The sequence below is a fragment of the Peromyscus californicus genome, unplaced genomic scaffold, assembly GCF_007827085.1.
Source record: "Peromyscus californicus insignis strain IS unplaced genomic scaffold, ASM782708v3 Scaffold_21__1_contigs__length_65335640, whole genome shotgun sequence".
Classification (NCBI taxonomy): domain Eukaryota; kingdom Metazoa; phylum Chordata; class Mammalia; order Rodentia; family Cricetidae; genus Peromyscus; species Peromyscus californicus.
The window spans coordinates 55761978-55775927 of NW_026294514.1; positions in this window are offsets into that span (position 1 = coordinate 55761978).

Below are 13950 nucleotides of genomic sequence, written 5' to 3' on the forward strand. Positions count from 1 at the left end.
TGATCCCTCTTCCCCTCGGGACCAGGCAGGGATACATCAGACACGAGTGCATGGTGCTGCCCGTGGAGCAAGTGGTGGGCTCACTCCCGGGACAGGACTAGTATGCTTGTGGTACTCAGACGGCTGTGGTAAAGGTTGGGGAGCAGTGCATGATAAAGTTGCCACATACTGGCATGCTGGTTGTTATGCCCAGATTGGGACCCCAAAGACAAACCACCACAGACCTTAGGTTCAGAATGCAATTAGCATGGTTTATTTCTGTTTGTTTACAAGCCGCGGACAGGGAAGCTCGATCCAAAGCACTCACTTGTAGTTGTGAGGCCAGGAGGAACTTGCTTTTTCTTTGTGTGGCTAGCTTTTTAAAGGCAAAATCCACAAGCCCTTCAGGGGGGTTGGGGGAATTTTGCACGGGTGCAACTCGGATTGCTTTATTTTTATCTCTGTTCTCTTTTAATTGGGTGAGGGTATGTAACCTTTGAATTTACTGGTTGGTGGTTACAATTTATTACTTTGGGGGCAGTCCAGCACAAGTCCCAGGCTTTGTCCTTGAGCCACCATGGGGGCTGGCTGGCCAAGCACGTACTGCACATAACTCTAAATTGGTGAGGGGCCCCAGAAAGTAAACATCTGGCTAAACTTTGAGCAGTCTTTCTGGGAGTCATGGCCCTCCCAGAAACTGCTTGCTCAAGTCTCAGGAAACTGAAATTGAGGCCTGATCTCTGAGAGAAGACTGAGCAGCCTGTTATGGCATCTGCTTGGTCCTTTCACTGGTGACTCCAGGAAGTATGGTCCTGGGCTTTGCCTCTTCAGTCTTCATCCTTATATCAATCCATCTTGGGGTGAGTCCTTGCGCAGCATCTGGTGTCCCCCACTTGTCTTCCCAACACCTTTCCCTAGCCTCTCTCTTGAGCAATAACTCTCAGGGCCAGGGTTTACTAACTATACTTCAGAATGCTCCTGTAGGTACGATGGGGCCACAGAGATATTCCCAAGTTGGACTCACCCCTTGTCAGCCAGTCCTGAACCCTAGATTTTCCAAGATTTTAGCTGTCCTGTGTCCATTGGCTCCCAAACCTCTGCCCATTCCTGGCTTTAGATGCCCAGCTCCCCCCCCCCCCCTCCCCCCCCCCCCCCCCCCCCCCCGCCATTCTAGCCCCTCCACTCTCCCCTTTATCTATGCTTGGCCACACCCACTGACAGTTACAACTGCTCAGGGTGGACCGTTTAGAATTCTGCTTCCTCCCAGGCAGCGCTAGAGCTGTGGTCCAGTAACAAGAGCACAGAGAAACCCTTCTGGCTGGCCATGCCACCCTGAGTGCTGTCTGCCCTCTCTACACCGTTGTTGGGTAAGGCTACCACATATGTATGGTCAGAATTTGACATCAAGAGGGGCAAAGTCCACATCAGTGGGAAGAACATGTGTATGGTCAGAATTTAGTATTAAGAGGGGCAAAGTCCACATCAGTGGGGAGAAGAACACTTCCTTTGCTCTGAAGATTATTCAGGGATAGTGGCCTCTGACTGAGGGGATCTGCAGCCTTCTCCTGTAATTCAGGGGAGGTCCCCTTATATAGAGATGGTAACTCAAACTGTTCATTTGGTCCCCGAGGCTGCCTGACTGGCGCTGCCATCAATTTTGCATGGATAGTCTATACTGGGAAGACAGACCTGTCATTTCCTCCTAGTCTCTGTCCACAGGCTTGAGTGCTTTGTGGAAGATTCTAGCCCTGTGGAGAAATATTAGAGCCTCCACCCCAACATAGGAACTACTGCACTTTCTCCAAACCTACAGACAGGTCTCTGTTGCCCTATATTGTCTGAGAAAACACACCCTCCTGAAATTGCAGCTCATGCTCACCTTGATGGGCCTTACAACACAACATGCCCTTATATCCCAGCTGCCAGAACCAGGGTTTTTGTTGTTGTTTTTGTTTTTCCTGAGCCTGACATTTGCTAGTGTCTCCACTAAGCTCCACGGAGTCAGAGGAGTCAGACCAGGGCTCACCACCCTCCCTTGGTGTCAGTTTATGTTTCTATTTTACTTGCAACCCTGACTTCCCAGCTGTCTCTACCCCACAGGCTAAAAACTTGCTCGTGATCGTTCATTCCTCTTTAACGTCATCGAGAGAATGGTTTCAGTGCATCGTGTTCTGGAGGTGCTGGTGAAGCCCCATTCTTTACAGCCTCAAATCTAGTACGCCGATGCTCCGGGATGGGTGAATCGGGGTTTAAAGGCATCCAGAGCATCATGGACACAAGAAGGACCCACTAGGGAGGCAGGGCTGGCTCTGATGCTACCGGCGGCCTCCCTCCCCCATCAAGAGCAGCATCTTTTTGATCCCCTCCTCTAACTCTGTCCACACCGTTTTCCTCATTTCTCTATATTCAATGTACAGAACAACTCAGAGCATCAGGGCTAAACTGCCTGTGGCCTCAGCCTCTAGCCTGCAGCCCCGATCTCAACATGAAGTGCCTGGTCAAGGTGCTTGTCATGATCTGAACATGGCTGCTTCCATGTCCTCTACGGTCGCCACCTGCCTCTGCTTATCTGCAGACATTGCTGCCCTGCTGTCTTCTCAGAAAACATAACTGAGGTTATGAGTTCCACATCACTGCAGCTCCCAGTGCCTTTGTACACACTGGAACGCATATCTGGACTCCTAACCTCCTTCGGGTGTCTCTAACAAGACTAGAGCTTGCAAGCATCTAGCCAGCAGTTCTTCCTGGGAGTATTAGCTGCTATCTGAGGGCCCATGGCTCACAGAGCACAGCCTCCCCCGCCCCCAAATGCCCTTCCTGTCTGGTTGGACATTCTCTTCCTTTTGCCCCTGTGCTGTAGGGTGGCTCCCCGCAAGGCATCCCCATGCCCTGGGGCCTTTTCTTTCCTAAGTATCACCACTGTCCTCCCCAGGATGGACATAGCTTGCTGATCACTATGTGACAGAAGCCACACCCAAGGTGAGTCTGGTCCCCAGTTCACTGCCAGTGCATCGATTTCCCACCATCTCATATTTTCACACAGCCTCTCTATTGACAACACTTTGAACTTGCCCTCTGTGGGTGAAACGTGCTGTTGATTCTTGCTGTGTTCTAGAGCCAAGCTCAGGATAAGGAGCTGGCTATGGCCATGCTGGGCCAAGGAGAGGAATCTCAGTTCCTACTCACCTGCGTTATTCCCAGTCCAGAGTAGTGAAACTTGTATAGGACTGCTCCTTTTTTAGAAGCCAATTTCTCTGCAAGCTCAGCCCTCCCTCATCCCTACTGAACTGTTATGGATAAAGGCGGGGCTTGGCCTTGCACTTCTTAGCAAGAAAGGAACTTGGAGGCATCAGCCTGACGTCCCTGGTGGACCTGTGGACCAGGCCCGGAGCTCCTCCTGGCTTCCATTGCAAGTTGCTGTCTGTGGGATCTCAAAGGCATCTGTTGATTTGTGACTAATGATTGTTCTCGCCCAGCAAGTACAAAGCTGACTGGCTACAAAGGAGACTAAACGTTTACTATCTGGCCCTCTATAGAAAAGGTTGGCCAATGCTAATGGAGACCCCTGGCTTTGTAACTTGCTACCAGAACAAAAGCCACCTGCCTGCAGACCTCTAGGCCAGTGGTCCCACATTAACCTGAGAGGATGAGGGGTGAGCATCTAGTCACGGCCTCAGGGAGAGAGAGCACAGTTCCCACTTCGGGAAGCTGACATGACAGACGGACGTGCCCCATTTACCTCAGGGGGTGCTTAGTCTTCTCTTGCCAACGGGCACCTTGTACGTGGCCTGACTCCTCTCCTGGGCCTCCCACTGCTGGCTGCCACAGTTTCTCGCCATGTGAGGGAACAAGGCAGAGAAAATAATGCACCTACCAACAGCACCTGCTCCGATCCACAGGAAGGCCTGCACCATGCCATTCATCAATGGGACAAACCTACCTTCATTTCATCTGCTCAACAAGATGCCAGCGTGCCTGTCATCCCACAGCTCCACCTGGCACTCAGTCCAGAGCAGAAACCAGCTTCCTCAGACCCTAATTACCTCCCACAGCTCAAATCCTATCACAGCTGAATGCAGCTCAGTGACAGAGCCTTTGGCAAATCCTATGTCTCCGGCACCTCGGACTCATCACAACAAGCCTCCAGCTGGCCAGGACCCTTCCACCATGTTCAGACACCTCCACTAGCAAGTACCAAACCAGGCATGGTTGTTGCTAAGACTTCCTGAGTGGTCTTGGCTGGCAGGCATTGGCGCTGGCAATAAATAGGGCCACCACACTCCTGGCAGGCACCAGAATCTGATCATAGCGCACTGGAATTTCCAGGTTCATGTTTCCTGGTAAAAGAAACGGCCCAGGGACGTGTGAATAGTAGTAGAAGCAGAGACAGTTTATTAAGGAAGAAAGCACCTCCAGGGGAAAACGTGGGCCAGAGTTTGAAGAAAGGTCAGAAGCTCAATGGCGCCAGCGCCTAGGGGTCATTGTAGAGTGTAAGCTTTTTGTGGATCTGCTATGCATTGGCTTTGCAGGGGATGGGGTCAAGTCCCCTCTGCCAACTGGTTTCTTTCATATGCTAATGCAGACCTACCTCTCTGCCCTGCTCTCCTGACACAATCCCTGCTGTCACTAAGGGCCATGCTGGCTGTTGGTCCTTTTCCAGGTTCCAGGTCACAAGGCCCATGCCAGTAGTTCTGCATGCAGATCAGCAGCAGACTGCTAATAAAGCTTTCTCCTGATCGGAGGCACAGCTGTCCTAGCTTGTTGTTTTTTTTTTTCTTTCAGTGATGTGATGATCATTTGGGTCACTTTAGTCCCCTATTTAGACTGACAATGTCACAAAGACTGAGGGACGGGTTCTGCAGTTCCACGGGCACCAAAGTAGGCAGTGTTTGAAGCTATTGCAGAGGAAGCCTCCAGGCTGGGGCCCACCCAACCTGGTCCTTGCGTTGGTTGCTTTAAGAAACCCTGGAAAGCAAATGACTTTTCTGTGCCCATCTCACAGGCCTACCTAGAAGCCTGGTGTCGTGCTCAGCTGGGAAAATGGTGAGACATGTAATCCTCGGCAGTTCCCTGCAGAGGGGACATAACTCAGACCTGTGTCAGGAGGTGACTGGGCCATGTCCCCTAGCGCTGGCCCTGGCCTGAACACTCTCTCTTAAGAGGTTCTTATTCTGGGGTGGCCACAACAGGGAGTCCAGGTAATAAATAAGGTCAAGTGCTAAAATTTTCTTGGCTCTCACCCAAGATACAGGGCAGGAAGCTTCTCTCCTCTCCCTGGATATGAGCAGCTGGACCCAAGGTTGGGGGTGGGGCAGGAGTCTCTTGATCATGCCCAGTGGATCAGCCCCCATGGCCCAGGCATGCAGTAGGAGCAAGAAGTAACAACAGCCCAGGCTGGCTGGCTTCTGCTCACAGAACTACTGAAAACCAGGATGTCACCAGGGATCAGTGCTCGGGTGGTCATGGTCATTGCTACCATCTGAGGTCACTGGGGGGCTGCCCTCCCTTTGGGTGAACAGCATTTATATAGGCAACCTTGGGCTTCCATACCCCCAGGACTGGGATAGGCTGCAGAGGCACGGCCTCCCTGGCCCCGCCCCAGATGTCCCTGTGCAGCTGAGGCTATAACAGGTACTTAGAGACTTTTGCTACATAGCACTGATTCCTCACTTGGGCCCACAAAGCAACAACGTCCAGGAAGAGAGCTTGGCATCTCTGCCTTGTTTTTATTCTTATCTCACCCACCTTCAAGGCTGAAATCTCAGATAAGTTACTGTCCTAACCCTGAGGTTCACCTTGGATTCTAGGAGCAGCAAAGCCTCCCAGGACAGGCCATTTCTCCAGAGGAGGGCAATATCTATGAGCATAAGGCTGTACCTGGACCAGGACTGCTTCGTTATATGTAGCTCCGTTTGTCCTGCACCAATTCTCTGTTGGTTTTTTGTTGTTGTTGTTTGTTTGTTTGTTTTGGTTTGGTTTTGGTTTTTCGAGACAGGGTTTCTCTGTGCAGTTTTGGAGCCTGTCCTGGATCTCACTCTGTAGACCAGGCTGGCCTCGAACTCACAGAGATCCTCCTGGCTCTGCCTCCCAAGTGCTGGGACTAAAGGCATGTGCCACCACCGCCTAGCTCAATTCTCTGTTTTAACCTAAAGCTCACATCAGTATCCCAAAGATGACTGGGGAGGTCATTATATCTGTTCCTCTTTCTACTGTGGCCACAGTGATTAAATTTTCTCCTTTGCATCAGTACTTGTTTTTTTAATTGGTGTACCAGTGACGACAGTGGGTATTGGGGTGTGGTGGGTACATCTAGAGGGGTTCCAGGCTCTTATATCCCCAAACAAGGAATTGGACAGGGACACAGAGTGACAAGCAATGCAAGTAAATGTATTAAGAATGTGTCTCCAGCCGGGCGGCGGTGGCACATGCCTTTAAGCCCAGCACTTGAGAGGCAGAGCCAGACTGAATCTCTATGAGTTCAAGGCCAGCCTGGTCTATAGAGCGAGATCCAGGACAGGCATCAAAACTATACAGAGAAACCCTGTCTCAAAAAACCAAAAAAAAAAAAAAAGTGCCTCCCAGGGAAGCAGTGTGCTGGAGCAGGAAGAAAGGCTAGCAGCTCAGTGCTGGCTCACAAAGGATCGGGGCATTTGTGTCACTAGGGTGCGTTTTAGGGGCTCCTCTGCACAGCATCTACTTTGAGGTTCATTTGTATAGTACAGGATTTCTCTGCACCCTGTTACTTGCAGCTCATAATGAGTTACGGCTAACTTTGGCGTGTTCTGGAACGCGCTACACCTGTTCCAGGAACTTCAGCCAGTTCTAGTCAGGCTTGGTGGCAAGTTAGCTGTTCCAGCCATCCTGTTCTCACCAGCAGCTATTTCTCATATACCGTCTTCACATCCATCCTTTTCTGTAAGGCCTTCTCGATCTCACTGTACCCAACTGTCCCACCTGGACTCCTTCCTGAGAGCTGTGGTCCCAGAAATCTTTGCGGGAGAGCTGTATCTATTTCATAAGTATTTCCTGCTGTGAAGGGGCACAATCTCTGCCTACGAGGGACCACAAAACTCACTAGTTCTAGTCAGTGACTGGGAAGATTTGGACCCCATGTAGTAGGAATTTGCTGAGATCCCCACCTCACACTGAGTTTACTCTGAAACTTCTGCATGCTAGACTCAATTTTTATAAGGAAGTTAAAAACATAAGATCCACAGTGCCCACTAATGGCTCCTAATGGAGTAAGATCCAGGAAGGCTACGAACGCATATTGTCCCAGGGGGGCCATTCTTGTATAGTGTGCTCCTGGGCTGTATCTCTGGGTTGTTTTAAACAAAATACTGATGGTTATATATTGAGAATGCGGGAAAGAACAAAATAATTCTAAGGAGAAATATAATTGTGAAATAGATTAAAAGGAAAATAGTTGAAGTTGTAATCACCGAGCATGTAGCATACAAATAGTGCCAAAAGGAAAATAAAATTGCAGTTATATATGCCAGCAGATGCATTAATCAGACATCTTTAGATTTAAAAGATGTATTTTTCTTGATTAAAGAAAATGTTTAATTTTTTAAAAAGTTTTCAGGTATAAGTGGTCTTCAAGATGTTCTTGAAGCTGTAGAGACCCAGAGGAGAAGAACTGTATTCTAGGGATTAACTTTGTCAGTCTAGGTGGAATAGGCATTTACCCACTCTGAGAAGATGCCAGCAAATATCAGATGCTATTTGCCTCCTGGACAAGGCTTGTCTTTCACATTGCTCTGACTGCTATAGTTTATAAGCATCCTAGATAGTAAACGCTTTGGGCCAAGCAATGTCCACTCGCTTTTGAGTGATGACTCCCAATGTTAAGGCCTATTATTAGACCAATATAGGACAAGTCCCTAACAGGGACACCCACTGCATTAGACAATTAGCTGTGATGGCAAAGCTGAACCCCCAGGAGCAATAATCTCCTGAGACTCAGTCCATACTTTGAGCAATAGGAGCTTTTGGGGACCACCTTCTGGGGCCATAATGGCAATGATCAAATAACACCTTGACCGATTATGTGTACCTCTGACTCTCTGTTTTTTATTTAAATGTAAAACTTGTGTCTAAATATGGACCTGGGGCCATTAGACCTCTCAGTTTGCTTTTTCCAACATGACCACATTGAGCGAACCTCTTTTCTCTATCCCTTTCATCATTTCAGATCAACCGACCATAGCAGTTTGGCCTAACACTCCATTTACTCTGTGAACTGAAAGGAAAAATTTCAGTTTTTTAATCTATAAATCACCTGGGTAGCATGCAAACAATATGCAAACCTAACGCATGCAGACAATACAGATCCACACACAGCTCTATGTGTAGAGTTAAAGCCCGAAGGTTCTGTGGCTTTGGATTTACCGTTTGCCAGTTTTTAAGTTGAGCTGATTCTTTTCCCCCAGAGCACTGAGTGAGCTTTAATCCAAGACCTGCTCTTTCAAAGGCTTTTAATGGAAACAAAGGAGGGCTTAGACCGTAAGGACAGGGACAAGGCTGAAACCAGCCCGGTCTGTGGGTACAAAGCATAAATACTTAGACCGTAAGGACAGGGACAAGGCTGAAACCAGCCCGGTCTGTGGGTACAAGCATAAATACTGAGGAGGCAATTTGACTGCAGGGCCACTTAGCAAAGTAATATTGGCTTCTACCCAGAGCCTATGACTTGCCCAGCCGTAGACTTTTGACCAGGATCTCTGTACCAACCATAAAATTTCCTGGTGTAGAGGAGGCCCCAAATCCAATCAGAAGGTAGTGAGTCACCCCTTCGAACAATTCTGTCACTACTGCACCGTGGGCACATCTTGCAAACAAAATTACAGATAAAACAAAACCAGGCAAATGGGTAGGGAGGGTCTTGTTTCATTTTCTTCCCCAGACACGGCTGGCTGTGGTGTGGGAGAGTAAATCCACACCCTCGGGTGGACTGTCAACAGTAAATGAACAGGAAGGATTCAAAGTGTAACCAGCTCCTTGAGTTGCTGTGTGGGGATGAATTTGGGGAGATAAGACCACAGTGGCTCATTATCTTCTTAGGACATAAACTGAGGCAAGGCACCAGGGCTCTTTAGGAGGTGGGAACTTATCCTTTAAGGTATCACCAGTCACTGGGTCAGGCTCCAGGCAATCAGGATTTGATCTTCAGAGAATGGAGGTGGGGGGTCACTTTTTGGTTTTGGCTTTTTTGTCTCTACATCCCCTCCCTGCTCCGTCCCCACACCCACCCCTACAGATCAGCAGGGTCAGATCATCAAAGGGTAAAGATCTTTCTTCTGGAACTGCTTCACACCCAAGAAGGGGTGCTGGGGGACCTGGTTGGTGCCTCTCTGTCACAGAGTCCTAGGATCATAAGGCAGAAAAGGATTGAGCTGTATATTTGAGAAGAAGGTGGATGGTTATTACAGGAGGTTGAAGGTCACCTGTGACATCATTTAGAGGTCAAGAGGTCAATAGTGGGGCACAGTGTCAGTGTAGATAGTAATGATTGACATCCCTGAGACAATCCTAGCTAGAGCTTAATGGCCTGGAATCCGAAGGTTCCAAACATACCAGAGAGTTAAGCAAGCAGAAGCCCACGTCTCAGTAACTTTCCTGTCGCTATGATAAAATACCTTTACGACATCAGCTTAGGAAGGGGAGTGTATTTTAGCCAACGGCCCAGGGTCACATCCATCACTGTGGGGAGTCACAGCAGCAGGCACTTGCTAGACATATGACAGCCCCAGCCAAGACGCAGGGAGTTATGACGGGTAAGGTGACCTGCTGACGTCCCACGCAACCTAAGTCAGAAGCTCATTTTTTAGTAAAAGTGGGACCTGTAGGGCCCTGACCCCCATTTTGGGTAACTGTTGCCTTGCTTGCTGACCTTGATATCCTCCCTATGCTAATTCCCTGCCGGGTTCCACCCACCTGAATGCTTAAGGGAAGTTCCTTGTTTGTGTATCCTGCATAATGGGTGTTAACAGCTTAGATGCAAGATTGTAAAACATCGGTAGCGAACTTCTGCCCTCCGGGGTGCTCCCATTGTGCTGTAAGCCTGTATTTAAGACCTCCTCCCTCCTTCAATACACGGCATTCGGCATTTAAAAAAAAAAAAAAAGGGAAACACTATTAAAATGGAGGGAATTAGGTCTCTGTATGATAATATGCTGGATGGTTTGAAACTGGAGCAATTAAATGAGAGGATAATTAATTAATTAAAAAAAAGAAACTATCAGAAAAATCATATTTAATCCAAAGTCAGAAAAATGTATACTTTTCTTCTAGAGTTTTGTTATTTTAACTCTCATATTTGATACATCTTGAATTAAGTTCATTTGTGGTGTGAGGTAAGGGCTTAGTGTCATTCTTTTGTATGGTGGCTAGCTCTTTATATTTTAACTATAATTCGTTAGGGTTTTTGTTCTTGTTTGTTTCTAGTGTTGCTCAAGCATTTACAATGCATGCTGTAACTTAATAGAAGTTGCCGTAAATTTCTCGTAACTGTAGTGATACCTATAAAATTTCCCTGTTTTGTAGCTCCATCTATTTATCTGTTATTATATGTGTTATGTCTGTGTTAGAATATAACAAATCATTGTTTTTTTTTTTTAAAAAAAAAAAAAAAGAAGAAGAAGAAGCAGGGAGTTACCACCGTGTGGCAGTCTTCTCCAGACTGAAACACCAGGAAGTGAGCAAACTTCAGTCTTCTCCAGACTGAAACACCAGGAAGTGAGCAAACTTCACGCGTCCCAGAAAGCTGAAACAAAGGTCACTAGGGCCCTCCCTAAGGTCACAGAAGCAGGGAAGAGCTACTGAGGTGGCCGACCAGCCACGCTGCCCAGAGTCTCAGCCCTGTCTGAAGGCTGTGTAAAGAGTTCTAGGAACGCAACCTTCCTGAGCCCTGTTTTTCCATGACGCAGGTTCCTTTGCATGGGTTTGTCTGGTCTGCAGATTTAATAAGTCATTATGTACTGAAGGAGGCTACTTCTGGGAGGATGTTGAAGGGAAGGCAGGTCCTGGGAGAAGGCCCACCCACAAAGGTGGGGCATAACCCAAAGCCCCAAAGTGGGACAGATCAGATAACCTGTTGAGTGTTCTGGGTGGAGGGGTCCTGCCATTTGAAAGCAAATAGGAACTGAGAGTCTGGATGGAGAGAACACGAAAGGATCCCTAACATCTAACACTGTGAATGAGGAGGCCTCAGAGGATGTCCTAGTTTACTTTTTCTTGCGCTGATGAACTCCATGACCAAAAGCAACTTGGAGAGGAAGGGGCTTATTCAGCTTACAGGTTACAGTCCATCACACAGGCAGGAACTCAAGGCCTGGGGGAAGGAACGGAAGCAGAAGCCATGCAGGAACACTCTTTTACTGACGTGCTCCCCATGGTTTGCTCAGCTGCCCAGGGGTGTCACTGTCCACCCTCCCAGATCAACTATCAAGGCTAAAAGTGCCCCCCACAGACATAATCACGGGTCAGTCCGATGGAGGCAATCCTTCAATTAGATTACCTCCTCACAGGTGACTGTAGTCTGCATCAAACAGAAGATGCCTGTCCCAGAGCATTAAAGAACTGCAAACTGTAGGGTGGGTTAGAACCACACAGCCTCATTTATTGTTGTCGGGTCCTGGACCGTTCTAGAAGATCCATCTGATTGCTTTACTACCCAAATGGGGTGGTACATATAGAGGGTTACATGGGTGTCCTAGCCCAGCAGTCAGAAGTCACTGAAATGACTAAGCCTTCCTTTAAGCTGTATTGGGGTTTTTTGAGGAAAACCATTAGAGCCCTTAAGAGTAATTGTTGGCCAGGCAGTGGCAGTGCACACCTTTAATCTCAGCCCTTGGGAGGCAGAGGCAGGTGGATCTCTGAGTTTGAGGCCAGCCTGGTCTATAGAATGAGTTCCAGGACAGCCCAGGCTACACGGAGAGATCCTGTCTCCCCCCTCCCCATCCCCCCCCCCCCCGTCCCCCCCCCCCCCCGCCCCCGCCAAGTAATTGTGACAGGGGTGGCTGTTACCTAATCTCCAGGGATGAAGGCCCCATACTTCAGGTGACACTTGCCAGGTGAGGCAGGAGTCTACAGTAGAGACTATAGGAAAGACATCTGAGGCTCCAGGTGGCTCTTGGCCACTATGGGACAGGGAACTTGGTGTTAGGAATGCCACAAGAGCCTATGGAGTTTTTTAAATGGACCTGAAATTTAGACATAATATCTCTACCTGGGAAGGGATGGGGCAACAAGGCAGGACCAGAAAGGGATGAGTGAAAAGATACTTGTCTGTCATATAAATTATAAGGGGGTTCAACTGGGCTACTTCTGACTTTCCATAAAACAGTGAGGAGAATAGGAAGTGAAAGGTTGAACTGGAGCCACCAGAGTTGAAAAAAATAGTTCCATGGTATCTAAAATGAAAGTAATGTTCCTATCACATTTTGGCTTATCCAAGGCCATCCACAGAGGTGGAGAATACAGGAACCCTATCTTGGCAGTAAAGAAGTCAGAGAGATTGTCCAGAACATGTCAGGACCTGAGTTTAGTAAAGAACAGATGGAGAGAAGGATTGGGGGGGGGGAGTCTGGGAGGGAAAGAGGGATCAGAGTTAAGTGGAAATGGGGCTGGATGGATTGTGAAGCTTGTCCTCTGGGAAAGGAGCTGGTGTAAGAGAATCTGGTGAGACATAACGTTCCTCCCACATGTGAAGGTCCTGTGACAAGGCTGTGAAGGTTTGGACACAGGAATCTCTGAGTCTTTTGAAATTATGAGAAAAAGAGTTCTAATTACAAGATACAAGCATAGCTTAATGAGACTTTAGGCTATCAGCGTTCTTGGTCTAAGAGTGGATAAAAAGAATAAATTTTGTTACAAGGGAAGATAACTTCTTGAGGGTCTGAGGATCAAACAGCAGCTTTTCGGATACATTGCAGAGATGCATGCAGAGACGATGGTGACTTTGAGACCAACGTGGGTCTTACCAGAGACTGAGCACATACCCCCCGAATATATCCCTTACAGTGGTGGGTCAATCTGTGTGCGCTGACTCCGAGGCAGGCCTTCTTCCTGGGCATCCCCAAGGGAAAAAGAACCATGCCCTGTAGCTGGAGAGCCTGCAGAGCATTACAGCTGGCCTGAATTCCAGAGTGTTAGCACCTGGGCTTTGGACTGCTTTTTGTGACTGTTGGCTTTTGGGATCTCTACCTTTTGTTTGAGGTGTTTGAATCTTATCAGAGTTCTTTCAGAAGGGTTCAAGGCCTCTGCAAAATTTGGCTGTGAGAGAACTTGGAGAACCAAGAGGCCTTGTGACTGAGAATTGCTTTGGTGTTTGTTTCCTTCGGGGAAGCTTCAGATAAGAGGTTTTGGTATGCGGAAATTGACTTGCTAAGGTGTAATTTGTATAACAATAAAAAAGGCCTTTGGCGAAGCAATGGCAGTCAGTTCACCAGAAAGTGGCTTCCTTGCTGCTGCTAAGGCAAAGTTCATCCCGGAGTGACCTAATTTCTTCCACTGACCCTCACAAAAGCGAACACTGACAATCCCCTATGGAGGTAAAATCCAGTTTCACTCCAGAGCTAAACCTTCTAGTTGATCAGGCTGGACCAACCTCAAAGGAACAAGCCGTCCACACAGCCCTCGTGAGGGGAGGGACTCTGACCATCCCCAAAGTCAGCGAGTTTGGCTGGGAAGGAGACTGCAGGTTCAGACACCTCCACTATCCTGCTCCCTTCTCCTCTGAGGAGCGAGGCTGGTGCTGGGATGGGGAGAGGAATGAGAGGAGAGGAAAAGGAAGGAGTCCTCAGAACATGCGGGAGTCACTCTAGATCAGTGCTTCTCAACCTGTGGGTCGCGATCCCTTTGGGGAATCGAACGCCCCTCACAGGGGTCTCCTAAGACCACCAGAAAACACAGATATTTACATTACGATTCATAACAGTAGCAAAACTGCAGTTGTGAAGTAGCAAC